Source organism: Chrysemys picta, chromosome 3 (assembly GCF_011386835.1).
Source record: "Chrysemys picta bellii isolate R12L10 chromosome 3, ASM1138683v2, whole genome shotgun sequence".
Taxonomy (NCBI): Eukaryota; Metazoa; Chordata; order Testudines; family Emydidae; genus Chrysemys; species Chrysemys picta.
This window is the reverse complement of record NC_088793.1, coordinates 109,516,237-109,539,548: the sequence shown is the minus strand read 5'-3', so window position 1 is coordinate 109,539,548 and position 23,312 is coordinate 109,516,237. Positions and strand designations below refer to the sequence as shown.

The 23,312-nt window shown below is 41.3% G+C and overlaps 1 protein-coding gene across 6 annotated transcripts in view; it reads right to left on the bottom strand.

The window, feature by feature from the left end:
- Positions 1 to 23,312, bottom strand: part of UTRN (utrophin) — a 568,432-nt gene that overhangs the window by 522,826 nt on the left and 22,294 nt on the right. The gene's annotated exons all lie outside the window — the stretch shown is intronic.

Here is a 23,312-nt window from a genome sequence, read left to right as displayed (position 1 = left end):
TATCCACCTCCAAAAACAACAGAAATTAACTCCTTCCCATATAACTGAAGTTCAGTAAACAGCTTTCTGAAGTTAAAGTTATGGCCATAGACATGTGTTGTTGCTGGATATGTATACTTAGGCACCTTAAATTTTATATAAAAATAGTTTTATGTATCTTCTCTAATTGTACTTTATGTAGGTGTTACATTTTTTATTTTTAAAAGACCACACACACACACACACACACACACACACACACGAGTCCTCCTTGCCCTTCATTCCAAAATATATATATGCGGAGCTGCTTCACTGAGCCCAAGAACCTTGATCTGCATGCGGTACTGAAATACTCTTCACTGTACATAGACAAACTGACCATAAAATAATATCATCAATGATAAAATTTACAGAAAGACAAAATAAGAAACATGCTGCTTGAGAACATATTAGAGTTTGATTTAAGAATATTGATGTGTATATTTTGATGTGATGCTCACAATTTGTATTTTAATGGTTATAAAAAGCTTTAACGTTTTGAATCTCAACATCTCGTCATTAGTCTGTCAGCCCTTTCCCTTAATTTCACCCAACTGTGAAATTTTAAAATGGATAAAATTAAAAAAAAAAATGCTTAAGACCCCATGTTTCACAAAATTGTGATAATTTAAAATCAATAAATGTCTAAAAATGCTTAAAATAAACATTGATATTATCTGTCAAAATTATAAAAATAAAAATCTAACTCTACCAAACCTATTTCTAGTTAACACTATTTTTGAGGGATGATGGAGGGGGAATCTCTATCCACACAGGTCAGAGACCATGTTACAGCTGTGCTTACAGCAAATGTGTTTTAATGTAGCTATTACTGATGTGGGTTTCATCACAGTAGGGATACAGAGCTCTAAAATCTTTGCAAGGGACTGTTATTAAGTCATGCATATATAGTTAGCTGTTTCACCCTGGAGGAATGGAACCCCAAAACATCTTTTGTTTGATGGATTAGATACCACTGTGATAGGTGCAATATAAAATCCTTAAGCAGATATTTAATGGTGGCGACATTATATATTTTAAATAGGCTATTTTAATCCCTATCATACTAAAAGACATTCTCTACTTGCACCACTACCCACTAGCCCACTGGAGCATCAGACTCCACCTACACTGAGATGCGAGTAGGCTACCAGGTATCTAAACACCAGCCCATCCACCATACACACATCCCCCATAGTTTCTCATTACAGTATTCTAGGCAACACCCTTTTCTCCCCCACACAAACATATTCTCTCTGTCTGTATTTACTAAGATATCTATGGATTCAATCCGACACCCACTGAAGCGAGTGCCAGGCCTGTGTGTAATATCCTTACAACAGACTACAGAAAATATGAAATTAAGTTTTGTAGAAGAGGTGAAGCACTTCCCACCCAACTGCAGGTGTTGAAGCCAAATATTTCATCCATGCACTATCTGACTGGAATATGCTGGCCATAATATATTTTTAAAATATTTATTTTATATATGAGAGCACGCGTGCTCATACATGAATTCATTTCAGATTCTAAATACCTATCTTCTGATATTTCAGCACTCTCATTCCATTTGGTTAATGGGTTTGCAACAGCACATCTCTGTAGTATGCATGGTAACGTATTTTCATTGACTTATGCATAAAATGAGCCTTCTTAGTCTAGGAGAATTATAGGTCATCAAAAGATACAGATTTTTGTGTAGTTGAATCCAATAGCCTGGCTGCAATTGCATAAGTATTTGCATTAAGAACCTAGTGGTTTAGAACTACTCTGTCAAAATTCCTTCTATGCTAAAATACATTTGACACTCTCCTTATTTCCATGCCCAGTAAATGTATTTATAATATTTTTCAAATACACATTTCCATACAAGTATTAACAGGACCCTAAGTACATATTAATACAGTACAATCAAATCAAAAGACCTAATTTACTAATGTCTCCACAATATTGGCTGACATAACATGCTGCATCAAAGATAGAGATAATATCTTGGTGTTATCTACTGAGACACTACTCTTATTCATGCTGTCATGAGTCTTTCAAACTATACTGATTCAAGGAAGTGGCAACACAGCCACATGTTGAGATACTCCAACATTAGTGAGTGAAAACAGAGGTGTCTGACAGCTAAGTAGTAAGTTATATCTACGTGAATAACGTAGCTGAACTTCGAAGTACCTTAGTTCACACGCGGCAGGCAGGCTCCCCCGTCGACTCCGCGGTACTCCTCTCGTCTAGCTGGAGTACCGCAGTCGACGGCGAGCACTTCGGGTTCGACTTATCGCGTCCAGACAAGACGCAATCAGTCGAACCCAGAAGTTCGATTGCCAGCCGCCGAACTAGCGGCTGGGTATAGACGTACCCTTAGGCTTTTTGCTAGATTTAAAAAAACAAAAAACAAAACAAAACAAAACAAAACACAATTACAATGGATTAAGCATCAAGATAGCTCTCTTAAGGTCCAGCTCAAAGATTACAAGTAAAACAAAAGCACCTGGGGTAAGCACAGAGGATTCCACAAGCCATAAAGAAATAAAAGAGGTAACCCTAATCACGTCTTCCTAGACATTTCCTGATCTACTTACATATCTGGAGTTTCAAATGAGTAGTTTCTAGGTATGATCTGATTTTTATACCTGGCCCAAGCTCTTACAGCATAGCTGCAACCCCTCTCTCTGGGAGAACGACAGACAAAGGGGAAATTTTTTCCCCCAATTTTAAAAAATTCTAGCCTTCCTATTGGCTCTTTTGGTCAGGTGCCCACTCCCTTCCTTTTACCTATGGACTTTTTAACCCTTTACAGGTAAAGCAAGTAGAGAACAGCTACTAACAGGGATTTTATCGCTAACTGGATAGCTGGGTGTTCATAAAAGGGAGCTCCCCCTGCTTCATTTATCACAAAAGGCAAAACAAAGGCCCAGATAAGAAGTATTCCTGCAAAACATTCAAACACAATGGCCAGGTTTCTAGCCATGACAGGAAGATAGAGGGCAAAGCAAACAAAAATTATAGACCGGGGGCTCAGAAAAGAAATGGGGGAGGGGAAGAGACTGAGGTTTTGGCCAATTTGGGAGCAGCTGCCCACGGGATGTCAGTCAAAAGCTGAAAGACTGGGACTGACCAAGAGACAAAGTCAGAGGGATGTTTCCTACAAGCCTAAAGTCTATGGTCCAAGACAGGGGTGAGAATATTATGCTTTGCTTTACCTTTTTAACCCACTATACAGTATCCCTGTTGTCTCATAATGGTGCCCTCTTTTGAAAAGGCTGTCCCTTTGTCACTGCCAACATTTTCCTGTTGCATAGCTATCAAGCGGAGAATGCATCCAATGGGGGGGGTCCAAGCGCCTTTGGACCTGCGGAAGAGCCTCACTGAGAAACAGAGGTACTGAAGCCAGGGACCACATCTTGGAGTAAGGGAGTCATGGGGCTTCCCCTTCAGAAAAATGGAGGGCCAGGGATTGTCAGTAGCAGGGATACACTCTCTGAAAGACTGTTTAAAAGGTCAAGGGCACAGCATATCCTGTAGGACCATGACTCTTTCATATAACTTATCTCATTCATATACAGTTCCATATATTCTAACTGAAGTACACTGTAAGAGTTGTATGAATGATAAGTTACAGAATTCTATTGCACTGTACTGCTTTGCTTTTTTCAGGTTCTGGCACAACCACAGCATTACTCTGAAGTTTAATTTGTTTGTTTCTTCATCATCACAGCGCTTTTGACCTTTCAGCACATTAACATCCCACTAAAGGGATGTTACTGTTTAAAATAACTATTATTTGTATTACAGGAATGCCTAAAGGCCCCAACCAAGCTCAAAGCCCCATTGTGCTAAGCATTGAACAAAACATAGCGAGAGTCCCTGCCACAAAGACCTTAGTGTCTAAACCAGTGATTCTCAACCTATTTACCATTGTGGGCTGCATATGCAGCTGTGTGTGTGTTATGTGGGCTGCATCCACACAATATATATACTACCTGTATGGCGCTGAGGATGTCACATGGGCCGCAGCTGTGTGCTGATTGGGCCATGGGTTGAGAACCACTGATCTAAACAGATAGGATAACCCATGGGGTGGAAGAGGAAATAAGACTTTCTCAAGGACAAACCTAATCTGTGGCAATGCTGGGAGCAGTCCAGTGCTCATTATCCATTAGAAACACTGTCTCTCCAACGCCCTATTTATGGTGGGTTATAGTCTGGGATGGTAGCTGAAACCCAGGTTCAAGCTGCAGAGCAAACTTTTTCTGCCTGAGCGAGGCTTAGGCCTTGCATGAATGAGAAAGTTACACCGGCTTAAGTAAAAGGTGTTATTTTTAAACCAGTGTAATTAAACCAGTGCAAACCTCTTTGTTGACACTCTTATTTCAGTTTAAAAGTAGCATATTTCAGTTTAGCGTAAACTGATTCCTAATCAACTTAACCTGAAATATAATTTTAGTTAAAATTAGAGGTTGTTGTTTTTTTAAAATCACACACAGAGGTAAACTGGTACAATTTTGTGTAGACAAGGCCAGAGGCAGTGGTGGCAGAGTTCTAGGGAGCACACAGCCAAAAGAGCACAGAAGGAATATGACAAGAGATTGCCATGCAAAAAAAGAATTCAGGTTCAAAGGTGTTTCAACGAAGTTCAGCTAACAGCTCCTTCCTGTCTATCCCCATCCCTCCCCCCCCCCCCCCAACCACACACACGATCATTCTTTGTTTACATAAATTCTACATTTTTTTTAAAATGCTGACAGGTCTGGAAGTGAACAGTTAAGGAATCCAGCCAATATCTCACCGCATAATCCTTCATCAGTCACTGTCACTACAACACTAGCCGCTCCACTGAAATTAATTTTGCTTCCCTTATTTCATTGCGTAATTTAAATGTGTAGAAAAAAAGATGACCATGCTCGTACAAATAAATCTTGATAAATCTTGTAGAAAGTATGTCTTGAAAGGTAGCACTGGAAAAGTTGTAATCTGTTGAACAATATCCTGTTTATGTGCGTGTATTTTCACTGTATATGAAGTTATGGATCTTTGCTATGTGTTTGTATCCCAAACATGTTGCGTTCCACCCACAAGACAGATTTACATCAAGACCAGCCAGGGTCAATGGGCCATTAAGGAGAGCCAACTTCCAGTGGGACCCTCCTGCGGACATCTCAGAGAGCACATAGACAATGGAGGCCCAATGACTCAGCAGGACACATAGAATATGTGATCCCTGACTCCATTTTTGAGACACTAACTTTCTATGCACATAGACTGGGAGGTATAAATTGGAGACTAACAATGCCTTCTTGCCTCTTGCTTTTTCCACATCTCTGGACTATGATTTCTAACAGGGAAGCTTTGAACAATGGACTGAGGACCCCCAATTTTTTGGGTGATCCAGAGACTTGTTGCAAGCTAGCAGATTTAACAGCACTGCTATTATCCTGATCTTATAGGCTCTGAAATCAACTATAATGTATATGATTCACTTTAACCATTTAATAATTCTCTTGTCTTTTTTTAAATAGAAATTTAAGTTTGTTTACTAAAGACTGGCTACCAGCATGGTGTTTGGATAAGATCCAGAAGTACATCTTGACCGACAAACGGCAGCTACACTACGTGCCTTTTAGCGGAACGGCTGTAGCAGCACAGCCATGTTGCTAAAAGCTTCGTAGTGTAGCCAGAGCCTTAGTTTTTATAACTTTTCCATCAATCAAATGAAAGATGTTATAGTGCAAAGTATTGTTCTTATGAACAAATTAGTTACAATAATCCACATAAGATGTAATTAAACCATACCGTCTGCCAACATTGTCAGTTTAAAAAAGTCCCCAGGATGGTTCTGTAACAGCCTGTGTGTGTGTGTGTGTGTGTGTGTGTGTGTGTGTGTGTGTGTGTACACACACACAAATAAAATGAGCATACAAACACACATGCTTTACTTGCAAATCTATAATGCACAACACCAATCTAAGCACTTCCCAAGTAAGCAAGATCTGCAAACTGAGGACCCTATTGGACTCCATAAAGTCTTCCGTTCGTCTCCCTTCCTTGCTACTAGCAGCAGCACATGCAACAAAAAGAGCGGAAACCACTCAGTGTACACATGCAGATGTGTAAACATACATGCACTTATTGAGAGACTGGTCACCCTTGCCTAGCCTGATAGCAAGTGTGAAAAAACTGAACACTTTTTCAGGAGGTAAGGGGATATAGTTGAATATATAAAGACAGCCCCATATTATTGGGACATCTGATCATCCTAGACTAGGTATATATGTAAACTAGAACAAACCTAATTTTTATACTAAAAAGTGATTCCCCAACCCCTGAGTAGGTCTTATGGACAACAAATGCAGAACACACAAGCTGTGGCACTTCAGTCTAGACACTACCTATGCCGATGGGAGGGGTTCTCCCGTCGGCATAGATAATCCATCTCCTCAAGAGGCAGTAGCTAGGTTGAAAGACAAATTCTTCCACTGACCTAGCACTATCTACACTAGGGGTTAAGTCGTAATAGTTGCACCTCTCTAGAGTGACCATATTTCCCTATGCTGAATACAGGACACCTGGTAAAATTACTCATATTCAAGCGAGTTCAACAGAAATCAATTGTACTAACATTCAAATTAACATCAAGTTGACTGAGCCCGTTAAAAAGAAATACTGCATAGTTGGGTTCTTTTTATTTACCTTATCTTTAAGGCTTTAGGGTTCACATGGGGAGGGGTCACACACACACACACACACACACACACCCCGCAGCTTGAAACAGCTCCCATCCCTTCTCTCCCACACAGTGCTGAAAGGCTGCTACTGGCCACATTCTAGTGTGAACCTTGGCAGAAATCTGGGGACCCTGCATGCTCCCCTATGTTGCCTCAGGAAGACGTGGTGACAGGTACCAGAGGAGGCAGGTCTGTCCTGGGGGCGTGTGAGAAAGGTGTACGGGAGTGTGTGTTTGTGCACTAGGACCCAGGGAACCTGACTGCGGGGGCTTCAACGAACTGGGCCAAAGAGGTGGCTCAGCAGAGGAGGGTGCCTAGGGGACAGAGCAGCCCCGCACTCCCTGGGGCTGGACCCAGGGCTGGTGGGGATGGGTGAAGAGGGTTCTAAACCCCTGCCCGGGGGGCTGCTGTGGAGCCTGCAGGTTCAGGGTGTGAACAGGCTGGAAATCACTCACCACCACCACTCCAGAGCTTAGCTGAGGAGCAGAGAGGCTTCCCCATGCCAGTGCTGTGCAGGACTTTGGCTCATGCAGGGCTCGGCTCTTCCTGGCCAGCGCCCCAGGCCAGAGGGTCTTGGACTTTCCTGGGGTGCCAGCCCAGCCAGAGGCAGCGGGGGAAGGATAGAGCCTGCTGGTGAGCTCAGTGCTCCAACCAGGGGCTGGTTCTCCACACAGCACTGGGAGCAGGACACGCCCCACTGGGAGGGGATATGGAGAGCAGCAGGGCGTGGGTGGAGGGGCGAAGGTGCAAAGCAGGAACAGGACAGCAAGAGGGGAAGCATGTAAAGAACCAACGGGTGGGCAGCAGAGGTGACAACTGTGTGGCGCCTGACCGCGCTCACCAACCTCCGCAGCTCGCAGCCAGTGCCCCCCAGAAATGGGACGGGGGGGAGTGGAGACCCTGCTGGCTGAGAGCTGGCACACAGTGGGGGCTGTGCTGACGGACCAACGGGGGAAACGGCTGGCCCCATGCACTGCATCTTCGCCCTGCCACCAACCTTGCACACCCACCCCCATTGTTTGCCACTGGACACCCCCAGTGCTGCTGGTGGGCAGGCAGCTGACAAGCAGGAATCCAGTCAGCAGCAGGACCCATTGGTACTGACCAGGGGGAGCGGGGGAACGGGACAGAAAAAAAAAATACTGGACAATTTGCCCGTTTTTAAGAAAAAGTCAGAACACCTGCAGGAGAACTTAAATACGTAACTGTCTCTTTAAAAATGGGACATCTGGTCACCCTACATCTCTTGGGGTAAAAAAAAATAATAATAATAAATAATAATAATAATAATAATAATAATCCACAAAAGCAATGTCGTTATGCCAATATAAGTTGCAGTGTAAACCAGCCTAAAATAAAAACACAAAGCAATTCCTCCCTTGACTGAGAAGGAGCACATAAGGTTCAGATAGCAAATAAAGTCGAAGAACAAAAAAAAGCCATATACAGTCCATCTGGAAGTGAAATTAGGTTTTGATTTTAAATAAGTCAAGCTCAAGAAAGCTAGCCAACTGCTGCTACCCCCACAGAACTGTGCATGCTTATTTGTGGCTGTCCAACTGGGTGGGGACCTTTTCATGTTGACGCACAATTGTAAGATTTTTCCAGCATATTCATGAAATTGCAAGCCTCCTCCTACTTGTTCATTTTAGGAGCTCAACCACAGTTTTCAATTTTTTTTTTTTTAAATATAAAACACTTATAAATATAAACCAGACAAAGATATGTAAACAAACCCTGGAGAAGGTAGGAAAGAGAAATGTACAGGGGCTATAGAAAGAGCAGCTAGCAAACCCAAGCAGGGATTTTCAAATTCAGAGTCCGATCCAGAGCCCAAGACGAGAGGGGGGAGGGGGGTGTGAGTGTGTGTGAGAAAGAAATGTGTCATAGAAATAGCATAAAGGAGGGCAAGAGGTGGTAGGCTGATGACCCTTAGTCATTTGTCCAAGATGCACTCTCTCATCCCCATTTATCTTATGCACGTAGATTTAGTCTAGCTATATTTTGACTTTTTAAACAAATACGGAATGACAAGAAAAGAGTATGTATTTTCCCTGCCTGGTATTTCATTCATGCTTGAGAATGAATTCTGTTTACAATCAAGACATCTGCTATTCAAGACCATAGATTGTAATCCATGCAACTTATTTGGGCAAGGAGAGCCTTTAGGTCCTGCAAAAATCACAGGTCCCCTGACTTTTCAGATATTAAATACTAAAGAATATAAGAATGGCCATATTGGATCACACCAATTGTTCATCTAGCCCACTATCCCGTCTTCCAACAGTTAACACTGCCAGATGCTTCAGAGGGAATGAAAAGAACAGGGCAATTATTGAGTGATCCATCCCGTCTTCCAGTCCCAGCTTCTGGCATTTAGAGGTTTAGGGATACTCAGAGCATAGGGTTGCATCCCTGACCATCTTGGCTAATAGTCATTGATGGACTTATCCTCCATGAACTTATCCAGTTCTTTTCTGAACCCACTTTATATTTCACAATATCCCATGGCAATGAATTCCACAGGCTGACTGTGCGTTGTGTGAAGTAGTTGAAGAAGTGAGGTTTTTACCCACGAAAGCTTATGCCCAAATAAATCTGTTAATCTTTAAGGTGCCACCAGACTCCTTGTTGTTTTAGTACTTCCTTATGTTTGTTTTAAATCTGCTGTCTATTAATTTCATTGGGTGAGCCCTGGTTCTTGTATTATCCGCCACACCATTCATGATTTTATGGACCACTATCATATTCCCCCTCCTCCCATTGTTTCTCTTCTAAAATGAAAAGACCCAGTCTTTTTTACTCTCTCCTCAGAAAGAAGCTGTTCCATATCCCCTAATCATTTTTCTTACCCTCTTCTGTACTTTTTTCTTAAGTGATGACCGCTAATTTAGACCCCATCATTTTGTATGTATAGTTGGGATTATGTTTTCCAGTGTGCCTTACTCTGCATTTATCAACATTGAATTTCATCTGCCATTTTGTCGTCCAGCTGTGAAATCCTTTTAACTCTTAATAGTCAGTTTTTACATTAATTAAGTTTAAGACTTGTTTTTGATTGTGGAGGTAGTACTGAAAATTTAAACTAGCTGATGGGATTTGGAGTTTGTCTCAGTGATCCACAAAGTCTAAGGAGAAATCCCTGAATAATTCACAGTTATGGACAAGAAATGGTGCCACTGCCAAATGTGAATACTACCATTCACAATAGTAGAGCTGTCATCACCAAAACATGCCTCCCTAATACCAGCTTGCAGTTCCGCGGGGCAGCCAGTGGAACCGCCAACCAACAGCCCTAAGCCGCAGACAGCCAATACGAAGAGAGGCAGAAGCCAGATCCTAGAGTCCATTTACACAAATGAAGAGTGTGAGGATTTTCAAGGCAAAAAGAGCTGTGAACGGAAGAACTTGTAATACTCCACTCTCCTTTTCAAGCATTAGGAAAGGCCATTTTAAGAGAGGACTTCTGATGAAAGTCTCCAAGATCCATCACTCTGTACTCACCGTGTTATAAAGGGATTATTAACTTTAACCAATCAGCTAACTCAATGGAATCTCACATCTTCTGAATGGGATTCCCCCGTCTCCCCCCCCCCCCCCAAAATATTCCTTTTACTTCTTAAAAGTGATCTAGAAAGAAAGGGGAAATGGTGTTTGTACCCCCTTTTCACTTCATTTCTCTATGTGTACAAAAAAGCTCTGAAGATATTTTGTTTGTTTGCTAATACAGGAGGAAAGGGAGTGGGTTCTTTTTGTTTTGTTCTTGTTAGGGAAAAATGCTTTACTTTTTAGACTCAGACTTTAGAAGATCATAATGGTCCCTTCTGACCTTAGTCTGACCTCCTGCACAATGCAGGCCACAGAATCTCACCCACCCACCCACTCCTGTAACCAACCCCTGACCTATGTCTGAGCTACTGAAGTCCTCAAATCATGGTTTAAAGACTTCAAGGTGCAGAGAATCCTCCAGCAAGTGACCCATACCATATGCTGCAGAGGAAGGCGAAAAACCCCCAGGACCTCTGCCAATCTGCCCTGGAGGAAAATTCCTTCCCAACCCCAAATATGGCGATCAGCTAAACCCTGAACATGTGGGCAAGACTCACCAGCCAGACACCCAGGAAAGAATTCTCAGTACTAACTCAGATCCCACCCTATCTAGTATCCCATCACAGGCCATTGGCCATATTTATTGCTAATATTCAAAGATCAATTAATTGCCAAAATTAGGCTATCCCAGCATACCATCTCTTCCATAAACATATCAAGCTTAGTCTTGAAACCAGATGTGTCTTTTGCCCCCAATGCTCCCCTTGGAAAGCTATTCCAGAACATCACTCCTCGGATGGTTAGAAACCGGTGTCTAATTTCAAGTCTAAACTTCCTGATGGCCAGTTTATATCCATTTGTTCTTGTGTCCACATTGGTACTGAGCTTAAATAATTCCTCTCCCTCCCTGGTATTTATCCCTCTGATATATTTATAGAGAGCAATCATATCTCCCCTCATCCTTCTTTTGGTTAAGCTAAACAAGGCAAGCTCTTTGAGTCTCCTTTCATAAGACAGGTTTTCCATTCCTCGGATCATCCTAGTAGCCTTAAAAAAAAAGTGTGTCAAACACCAAGGCTTGTCTTCCCTGTTTTTGCTGGTTTCCTCATGTCAGGCATCTGAGACCATGTCACACTACAGACCTTACAGCGGCACAGCTGTACCATTGCAGCTGCGCTGCTGTAAGGTGTCCCATGTAGCTGCTGTATGCTGGCAGGAGAGACGACTCCTGCCAGCATAATTAAACAACCCCAGCGGCAGTAGCGGTCACATCCCTGACTGACAAAAGTTTTAATTGACAAAAGTGCTAGTGTAGACAAAGCCTGAGTTACAGAGAGCCTGCCTACTACACATTAGTCATGCCACAGCCAGTTATTATCTATAAGCAGATGAAGTAGGAGAAGGAAACTCATTTCACAGTTTTACCTCTCGATTAAGAGAAGAAAGGTTTTCTACAATATAAACAAGAAGAAAATCTCAATTGCACAGGAAACCTGAAAACAATTCTTTAAAAATAAATCAATGACTGTTAGTAAAGAATAATTGTGTCCCCCAGAGATATTGTCTTAACATAAACAGGTCTGATGATTCAAATTTAAATGGGATTAATACCACAAATGATACCCTTCATTCACCAGAATAAAATCAACACTCTCCCACTTCATGGCTCATTTAGAGACTGCCTAATGAAACAGACAGCAAATAGAACAAATGAAGTTAAAGATAGTGAGTCAAGTAAATCTTAAGGCTTGTCTACATTACCCGCTGGATCCACAGGCAGCGGGAGTTGATTTATCGCGTCTAGTCTAGATGTGATAAATTAACCGCTGAGCACTCTCCCGTCGACTCTGGTACTCCACCAGGGCAAGAGATGCAGACGGCGTCGACGGGAGAGCGTCAGCCGTCGACTTACCGCAGTGAAGACACCACGGTAAGTAGATCTAAGTACATTGACTTCAGCTACGTTGTTCACATAGCTGAACTTGTTTAACTTAGATCGACCCCTCCCCTCCCTTCCCTTCCCTTCCCTTCCCTTGTAGACTAGGCCTTAGTAGCCCTAAATATATATATAATATACATGGAGATATACCTATCTCCTAGAACTGGAAGGGACCCTGAAGGGTCATTGAGTCCAGCCCCCTGCCTTCACTAGCAGGACCAAGTACTGATTTTGCCCCAGATTCGTAAGTGGTCCCCTCAAGGATTGAACTCATAACCCTGGGTTTAGCAGGCCAATGCTCAAACCACTGAGCTATCCCTCCCCCGTTAATATAGGTGTCTCCCACTGACAAACATACACCAGTGCTTGAGAGTGAACTACTGGAGTTAGTCAGACATATTGAAAGATTACATCTAAATTTCTTGGACTGTTGAACTGCTTTAAAAAGATTCCCGTTTCAAGCAATCAATAGACATTTTAAATTACAAGAATTACAAAACCTTTGATATGCCAGGCAAAGTCTCCAGCTACAGGAAAACCACAAAAGCCTTATCCCACTATCAGCAGAAACAACTCAGGAGTCTGAAGAAAAGAAAGATAAAAGATAAGATAGGGTGAGTGGCAAAAAACAAAACAAAACAAAAAAAAACAACCAACCAACCCACAGGCATAGGAGGAAAGATCAGAATCCAAGGGGCAGGGTAACTACAATCCAAGTCACAGATTACAAGGGAATATTTTTAAATATCCTGATGCTTAATTTATCAATTTATATTCTTCCAAGGCATCTTAAAGGCAATTCCAAAAGGCATATTAGATGATCTGCCAAAGCTGATTAAAATTAATTATTTTTAAGAAAAAGATGACAGGTTAAATGTGCTTTGTATGTTTTCCTAACTACAACACCTTCTAGGACACAACTAGAGAAGAAGCGTATAAGCTGATTACACAAAACATTTGTTAAACTGGTGTCACTGATCATGGATCCAGCATTTGAGCAATTTGCTTGAGGTTTACTATACAGAAAGTTAGTGCATAGTTATCAGCCATATTGAGTTTCCTTAGCTATATTAAACTGGAAAAGGTTTCTAATGTATTCCAAAGTACTGCCCACTTTCATAGACCCAGGCTGATTTGTGGTTACTGAAAGGCTTGTCTATAATAAGTCATTAAAGTGATCTATTAAATTTTTACTTCATTAACCAGACCTAGCCAAAATTTACTTGAAGAAACTGACAGAGGGTAGAGTGTCCTGATCTTTTACATCATGAATTTTCATTACCTATAACAGGCAGTAAAATTTACCTAGCTTTCCACCTGAACAAAGCTGCATAAATTCTCTCTCTCTCTCCACACTACATCAGACAGGCTAAGAGTGACTCCTGTTTCATTCAGTCTATTGTTTTGCCCATTGTTTGCCTGCCACACATCCTGTATCCAGTTTAAGTAGAGCAGGTGGGTCAAGTGTGACACAGGCATAGTGTAACTGGATATGGATGTAAGGAGGGAATTGTCTTGTAGATAATTTTTTCACCCCTCAGCTCATGTCTACCACTATTTCAGTCACCACAAATCAAGCCATTTTAACAACCAGCTCTATTCTTCTGATTTGTATGGTCTCTGTCCTTCCAGATTTGTAAAACTTTCTTCTTCAAAGTGAATATATTTTTCATTCCTAACTCTGGCTCCCGTCAGTCTGGGCAGGCTGCCACAGAAGAACAAGGGCCATTCTGAAAAGAAAGTCAGCTTGAAAAGATTAAAGGAAAGAAAGTGAATATTCTTCAAATCTTCCCACTAAAGTGAAATTCCTCATTTTATTGGAAAAAAGAATTCTGCCATATTCAAAGAATGAACTGTACAACTGCCCAGAATACAGCACAATGAAGAGGTGTCAATCCCCAGGCCAATTTGACATTTTCTGTAAAAGTTAAAAAACTCACTTAAAGAGAAAATCAGACAAAATTAAAGTTAAAAAAAAATCTGAATGAACAAAAATTACCATCCATCAGAAAGTTAATGTATTGTACTTTCTGGAGTAGCAAACTGGCAGATTTTATTCCCCCCTTTTTTTTTTTTTTTTTTAAACTAATCATCAAGGATTTTTTTTTTTTTTTTTTTAAACACAAAATGCTATCTGCAAATAAACTGTTGACTTCAGCTGGAACAGCTTGAGAGACCCTGAACGATTTTCTGCCATTTTTATAACACAGATCAGGTTTGACTCAGGCCCTGATTCTGCAATTGGATCAACGCGGCGCAGGCCCCAGGGCCATGTCAAATCCCATCCATTTCTCTGGGGCTTCACACAGGTGCAGTCACACTGATCCACTTGAGGAGACTGAGCCCTAAGAATTGTAGAAAGAACAGGAATACTTGTGGCACCTTGTCTATATGCATCCGAAGAAGTAGGCTGTAGTCCACGAAAGCTTATGCTCTAATAAATTTGTTAGTCTCTAAGGTGCCACAAGTACTCCTGGTCTTTTTGCGGATACAGACTAACACGGCTGCTACTCTGAAACCTAAGAATTGTAGGAAATTCTCCCACCAGTGGTGCAGCTCTGTAAGTCTGAGCAGCAACAGGAACACTACTGTAGGCCAGCCCATAGCATTTTTACCAATGTTAACTAAGTAACTAGCGCAATCGGAGAATTCCCCCAACATTCTCAGGCTAGACGCAACAGAGATGCATAAGCACTGGGGCATGCAAGTCTGCTATGCTTTTTAGCTAAAAACAAGCCTAAAAAATTTTAAAAAAGTAAAACCAAAGACAGAATTATAGTCTATAAAAATAATTGTGATGGGCATGGTGAGAACTGGCACTATTCTTTGGAAGGCTTTAGGTGTTACACAAAAACTTTGTATTGCGGCTATAACACTCTTTACTGGATTTACCAATAAATTGACCAAAAAGCATAGAATATTATCTCCACACAGCTGGTGTCCATCAAGTCTCTCAGCTAAACAAGGAAAGCTATGTGAGGTTGAAGAATCATCTCCAGGCTCCATTGCTGATGGCCAGATCACAAACACTAGACATCCCTGCATTAAGCTAAAAAGTTTGGGTACTAAGAAGCATTTCCATTTGGGGAGGCATTCTGTACAATCATTGTGGTTGGGGTGGGGGGGCGCACAGGAAAATGGAAGGATCAGACAAGAACTCTTTTGTGGTCAGCAGCATCCTTCAGCCAAAGATTAGTTATGCCTCTCAACACCCTTGAGAGGCTATTATTTCCATTTTACAGATGGGGAAAACTGAGGCAAAGTTTTTAGCCCATCCCATTCCTTTCCACCATTATTTCATCTTGCTCTACATTTAATTTATGTATTCCCTTTAAAGAATGCCATTTTAAAATCTTGCATAAAATCTCTGCTACATCTGTATTCTTATTTGAAGACATATTGAAAATATTGATCTTTTTCAAAATTAAATGTGTGGTTATGCAAATTACACTTATTTATTCCACACATAAAGGGAACCCTGAATTGGACTTATTAGAAATTACTTAAACCTGAGCAGACTTGTCAAACTAGTTATATGTTATTATGGAAAAAGGTAAATTGTAATTACAGGATCAGCTCTCGTTAAACTATTAGAAAAGAAAAACCCATTCACCTTTTTCCACCACAAACACTCTCCATTATGAAGTATAATTATTTTGTAATGAGATTGCAAAGCTTTTTGTATTGCAATTGTATAGCAATAGGTTAAGACGCTGAAATACTGACATTTGGACAAATAACAGCTAATTATTTGTAAAATGAGACGACAGATTTGGAAAATTTGAGATTTGACACACCCACACCCCAAACGGAAAGAGTGGGGGAAAAAATAAAAGAATCAAAGACTATTAGAAAATATAGTGTTTGTATAGTAAGTTAGAGGCAGTTCCTTTTAATAAAGGTACATTGGTTAACCAGAGATAATTATTTTGATTTGGCAGCCTTTTGAAATTTATACTAACCAATGCATATATTTTAATCTGAATACTTTGTATTATTCCTCTGATGGATGAGGGGACCCCACAACAATATAGTGATTAAGAAAGCCAAAACTCAAGCTATTGTAGAGACAACTGAAGATCCCCATACGCTTCCATGTCTATTACATCCACATCCTTGTCCTAATATTCTAGTTTCGTTGTCTTTAAAAAGCAAGTCACTGTGGTCAGTCAAATAGATTTTGTAGCCATTTTACAATATGCCCATCTTGTGTATCAACTACAAATGCTGTACCTCAAAGTCATTTCCATAGAAATGAGGCTTCAGAACTGGCGGGGCTTTATTTAAGCCCTGACAAGACTTGGAGTCCTGAGTCCTTCTATAGTAAAGTACGTCGACTGTACGCCCAGATGGCTCCACCCCAGTTTGATATATGCAATTTCTTCATTCACAAAGAAATGACACAGAATGAATATTTTTCTAAGCGTTCCACAAGAAAAAAATAAGTTACACAATGTTTTAGTAACAAAAATGATTCGAGTTCAGCTATATCCTACCTACACAAATCCAGACCAAAATCAGACACATCAGCCATCGAGTATAACCAGATTAAACAGAATTAACTCAACTCTTAATACCAGAGAGTACTAAAACGTCATTACACAAAATACTGCCATTAAAAAAAAAAAAAACAGACTACAAACTCATCTAGATCCTCAATGGGTGAAAATCAATCAGAGTTTTGCATTTGATTTCAATAAAGCCAGGACTTCACTCATTCTTTTCCACCGTATACACTTAAGGGCTTGATTCCCAATTACAGCAAAGCCTCCTACACTGTTCTGGCCGTGTAAAGAGGCCTTAAATTTAAAGATCCCATTACAGTGCTAGAACAGTGTAAAGGGGCTTTACTGTAACTGAGAATACAGGCAAAACATAATCCGAATTACACACACAAGATCTCTTTTCTTCTTTCTCCCCTCCAACCTGGAGGAGGACAACTAAGCAAATTCTGCACCTCTTTCCAGGGTGAGCAGGATTTGTCACACAAATAGTAACAACAGTCAAAATACTTCTGTAATCATTTCAAAAACCTGAGTGGAAGAAGGAAATTGTTTTTATTTCTATTTATTATGGCGGGTTTCCTGAATCCATGAGAAAATAGACATTTTTGTTTATAATGATTAAAAGAGTAGTGAGTATGAATGATTATAATTCCCTGTATAGTTCATCACAGTATGTTGAAGCACTGGAAAGATCAATCAGGTTACACCTATTATGCAGAGGTTCTCAACCTTTTTCTTTCAGAGCCCCACACCGCCCCAACATGCTCTAAAAACTCCATGGTCCACCGGTGTTATAACAACTGTATTCCTGCATATAAAAGCCAGGGCCAGTGTTAAGGGGTAGCAAGGAGGGCAATTGCCTGGGGTCCTGCAAAGCTCAGTTGGTCAGGCTTCAGCCCCAGGCAGCAGGGTAGCCGGGCTCTGGGACTTCAGTCCCCATCGGGCAGCAGGAATCCGGGGCTTCAACCTTGGGCCCCAGCAAGTCTAACTCTGGCCCTGCTTGACAGACCCCTAATACCTGTTTGTGGCCCCCTGGGGGGGGCCCCCCCACAGACACCCAGTTGAGAACTGCTACTTTATAGGTTCATATACTGCGCTCAGAACTGTAGTATCTGAGCACCTTCCAACAGTGCATTAAGCAGCATGATCAACACTGGTCATGTTTGTTGTCTCCTCCTCTCCCCTACGGGAGAAGAACAGTAGAATGTCTGTTTTGTTTTAGAGGGAAAAAATCCCAAACAACACACATATTGCTGTATGTTTGCAGCATAAGGTGGTGAATAGAGTTGATTGGAAACATTCCAGGGAAGCATATCTTTTGTCACAATTTACAGATTCATCAAAATCAAAACATTTTGCAGATACTGTTCAATTTCAACAAAGTTTCAACAGAACTCAGGCAATATTTCTACATCTACATAGTCATCCACCCAACCCCTCAGGGCTTTGCCAGGTAGGATATCCTAGAGCAGTCCACAGCTCTGGGGCAGCCCACCATGCAGACTGCCTGGCACAGGGGACCCAGGACTCCCATAGTCCATGGCTCTGGGTCAACACGCCAGGGCACCCCAGAGCCACGGCTCCATTCCCATTTTCTCAGGAGCTGCACTTGTTACTGAACTATTCAGTAATCAACGATCACTGTAGCAAAATTCCCAGTTTTGAGGCAGAATTAATTGTCTTTCAGCAACATGAATCATGAAAGAGAAGGTGAAGGGCTTGTTTATGTATTGCATACTATGTGGGGTTCTTTAAGAGACTGAGGTTTTGTGAATTCTGCTGTGTACCCCAACTCCAATTTATCACTTTCATTCTGCAAATACTGTCTGGGTGTAATACTCTGGACTGCAGCAAAATACCTGGGCCTGAAGCTTTCAGTGTTTCGGAAATTCTAAGTAGTACAGAGTGCTACAACATATTTCTTCAGCAACACCGGCTACTGCAAACACATTAAACCTGTCCTCTGCTTCCTACACAGGGCTCTCATAAAATTTTGAGTCAGATTCAAGGTGTTGGTCCTTACCTTCTGAGTGCTCTGTGGAATCTAAAAGATTACCTAAAGCTCTGGGCTGGAGACCATGGTAAACAACTCCACTTCTTAGGCACAATGGAACTTCGTCATAAAGATAAAGATCCTCTGTACAGGAAACAACAGCTTTCTTGGAGGCCAGTCCGGAGACTGAGAATGAACTTGAACTAAGGACAATCACAAACCTCACCACTAGAGCTGGGCAGAGAAAGGCAATTCAATTTTGGGGAGCTTTTGATATTCAGAACTTGATTTTGTTTCAATTTAGAATGAATTTTTTTTTTTTAAAACACATCCTCTGTGAAGAAGAGAATGTTCTTGTAAAGTTAGAAGAAATGACAAACCATTTCTGAGCTGCACTTGGTTAAAAAATTACTCCAGTTTGGAGCTTTGACTTTTGTCTGTTTCTTTGGCCTGGTCTACACTGGGGGGGGGGGGGGGGGGTGTCGGGTCGATGTAAGATACGCAACTTCAGCTATGGGAATACCGTAGCTGAAGTCGACATATCTTATTCCGACTTACCTCCCGTCCTAACAGCACAGGATCGACGGCCGCGGCTCCCCCATCGACTCTGCTCTGCCGCTCGCTCCGGTGGAGTTCCGGAGTCGACGGGGAGCACGTTCGGGGATCGATATATCGCGTCTTAACAAGATGCGATATATCGATTCCCGATAAATCGATCGCTGCCTCCCAATACGGCGGGTAGTCTGGACGTACCCTAAGTCTCCCTTTAGCTCTAAAAAGTTCTCTATTACTCCCTCAAACTTTGCAAGTAACTAAATCCCCCTGGAAACTCTCATGCTAGCTATATTCATTTGTATTGCAGCACTCCAATTTTTTTGTAGTGGATGATTTTGGGGCTCAGCTTTATGTCTGTTACTCTCAGTGGGAATTATGGGCCCAATTTTCTGCTCCCATTTATGTAGGCAGTGTAAAATAGTTAAGGACATCCTTATTCTATTTCTTTGCTTTTCAGTGCTAGGATTTTATAAGTTATGAGATAGGCAAGAATACTTGCCAACCACAACTGTTTTGTTTTTTTAATTGATTCAAGTTTTCAAACTTAGCCTTTCATAGCTAAACGTTTATTTTTAAAAAGTCACCAAGTTCTTAACCCAGTCAGACATTATTTGAAAAATCTACACAAGAATTGAGAAAAAGCAAACAGGCATATGCGTTCACTGCTTCAGTAAACTTGTGTATGAAATACAAGTCTGTGGTGGACTCAAAGTCGTTTTAAGTTGCAGTGTATGGTGGTCAATGCATTTAAAAATACCCCACGCTGCAGCCCAAGGGCATAATGCTAACAAACTGACAGGGTGTGGGATATAGAAGCAGGAGTGGTCAGATTAATTTAAACCAGCATGGCACTAAGACCAACATACCCCCTCCTTCAAAAACATAACTGTCCTTTGATTACACAAGACTTTAAAAGCACTTCAGCAGGTGTTGCTATGTGGAAGACATGAAGGTAGGAACAATCTGGGGCATTCCTTTTCACTGGGTCTGTGAACAGCAAGTGCAGTACACAAACAAATGAGAAGGTCAGTTCTGACCTTACCTCTCACTACTGCAACAGCTTTAAAATGCCAATCCTGCAGGAGGATCATCATTCAAAAAGAAAAAAGTTACTAATTTTCAGCAAGCTAGGGAATAAAGGTCAAAAATCGGAGGAAAAGTTAGACACGGATAAGGGCTTGAACTTTACACAAGTTTAGATATCTGATGTTTGCTAGCTTCAACACCTCTGACCTGGCTGTTTCCAGGCCAGGAGGTGGTAACAGCCTGGCATTCAACTAGTAACATACTCTTTCCAAAGCTGTCAGAGCAGAGTCTAGCGACACATGCCAGCTTTTGTGCATTTCATGTCTCCAATTAGCTTCTAATACAAAATGTCTCCAATTACAGCCCATAAGCCACCAGTCTTGAAACAGGGACGCTTCCTGCTGCTGTCTGTAAGTCACGTCCATCGTCTTTGGTGTAAATTCACTCAAGGCATAGCAACCATGGCTATGGAACAGAAAACTGCAAAGGGGCAGATTAGAATAATTGAAGCTTCTGTCCCAACCAACCAAGCCCTACACCCAAAGAGAGGAAGTGACCAACAAAATGGTAAAAATGGGGGAAGATCATGGACATATCCAAGCAGTATCAAAGAGGGGCTATCTCCTACCTCCTGATGGGAAAACAAAGTGGGGGTGGGGGGAGAGAGAAAAGAGAGAAAGACACCACTCTTTGGAAACAACTCTGTCTCCATATCTTCTTTCCCCTTCCCCTGCCACCAACAACCCTTTTATCCACTTATTTCATGAACCTAGAATTTTAGTTTAAATGTCTACTTGCACTTGCAGTTCATTCTCCACTGAAGGTCACATGGAAGGATTCAGAAAAGGGCAGGTTCAGAAAAGGGCAACTAAAATGATTAAGGGTTTGGAACGGGTCCCATATGAGGAGAGATTAAAGAGGCTAGGACTCTTCAGCTTGGAAAAGAGGAGACTAAGGGGGGATATGATAGAGGTATATAAAATCATGAGTGATGTGGAGAAAGTGGATAAGGAAAAGTTATTTACTTATTCCCATAATACAAGAACTAGGAGTCATCAAATGAAATTAATAGGCAGCAGGTTTAAAACAAATAAAAGAAAGTTCTCCTTCACGCAGCGCACAGTCAACTTGTGGAACTCCTTACCTGAGGAGGTTGTGAAGGCTAGGACTGTAACAGCGTTTAAAAGAGAACTGAATAAATTCATGGTGGTTAAGTCCATTAATGGCTATTAGCCAGGATGGGTAAGGAATGGTGTCCTTGGCCTCTGTCTGTCAGAGGGTGGAGATGGATGGCAGGAGAGAGATCACTTGATCATTGCCTGTTAGTCCACTCCCTCTGGGGCACCTGGCATTGGCCACTGTCAGTAGACAGGATACTGGGCTAGATGGACCTTTGGTCTGACCCAGTACGGCCTCTCTTATGTTCTAAGGATTAGATTTTTAAATCTGTAAGTGTTAGTAAATCCCAATTTCACCATACACACACAAACCAATGAAAAAATCTCTATCAAAATTTACAGCTAAAAGAAAGAAAAATGCTGCTAGAAAATTAGTTTGATTTACAGATATTTACTTTGTATTTTTGACATCTGATGCTGACAATTTGTGTTTTAATAGTTATAAAGCTTTAACCTTTTGAATCTCAATGTCCACTGTCATTAAATAATCATCATCTGATCCCTGCCCCATAATTTTCCACAATTGTAAAAATTTAAAATATAAAAATAAAAATTGCTTAAAAATAAACTGATATATATAAACTGAATTCTGCCAAGCCTATCTGACAGGGGAAGAAACATAAGAATCTGAGGAGAGGGACTGTCTTTCTGTTGTGTGTTTGTACGGTTCCTAGCACAATGGGTTCCAGGTCCAATAGTGGGGATCTGGGGCACTATGGTAATACAAAAACAATTTTTACAGTGAGGCTGGCAATAATGTTTCAGACTAAAAAAAGCTTTACTAAGCTGTCCACAAGGCTTCACTGGATTTCTGAAAGTAGTTACCGGATTGACCTGTTTGTCTGTCCACAGCATGGAAGATCCACTGCATGGAGAATATAATTTCATGTCCCAAGCAGCCCAAGCATTGCTATGTCATACAGAGAGGCAGAGTTTGGATCCTTGCTCCCCTGTACCAGCAGAGAAGAGAACTGCTATGTAATTTATTTTTTCTCATCCTGAGGTGAGGGAGGGGAAAGAACAGTGGGGAAAGGGCACCTTCTGTGGCTTGAATGATCCTACCCAGCCCACAGTGACAGTTACCAAGATAGCCACAATAAAGCCTCCTCTAAACCCAGAGCGTTGCCATGAAGTTGAACCATGAAGGGGGGAAAGTACTGAGATTAGAATAACACAGACATTTGAAGGTGGATGGGAGGAAGGTTCTCTAATTCTTTTCCCTCCCCTATTGAGTAAAAGGACAGGAAGCCTGATAAAGTGCTTCACAATTTTCATTTATATTGCATTTACTTTCGGTGCAAAATGGAAATTAGCAACATGGGCTAACAGCATTTGTCCACTACACCGTATCGCATTCAAGATGACAGGTTTCAACTGAAGTTCCTCTGAACTTGTAGGCTTAGTTCCAATATAGATTTTGTCCGTCTGTCGTAACACACTGAATATACCCAGTGCTAGGATTAGCATTGCTATTCTGCTCTGTACCTCGAGTGCTTATAATGTGTTTTTATAACTCAGTGATTGGAACTGAAACATTTTATATTATACCCCAGCTTCATTCCATTCCACAACTTGGCAGTCAGCTGGCCTCACTGCAATACGAGCTGGAGGGACATACCACTAGCAAGGAGTCTTAGAATTCTGGGGAGAGGGGAGGAGGTTTCTGCTTTAATTCAATCCTTGATTTTTTTTTATTATTATTTTCCATATGGTATATATTACTGCTAATATTACATTTCACTTGATGAATCTCATTATTTAGACCACAGGACTAAGGCTTTGTCTACATTACACAGCTTTTAGAGACACAGACATGTT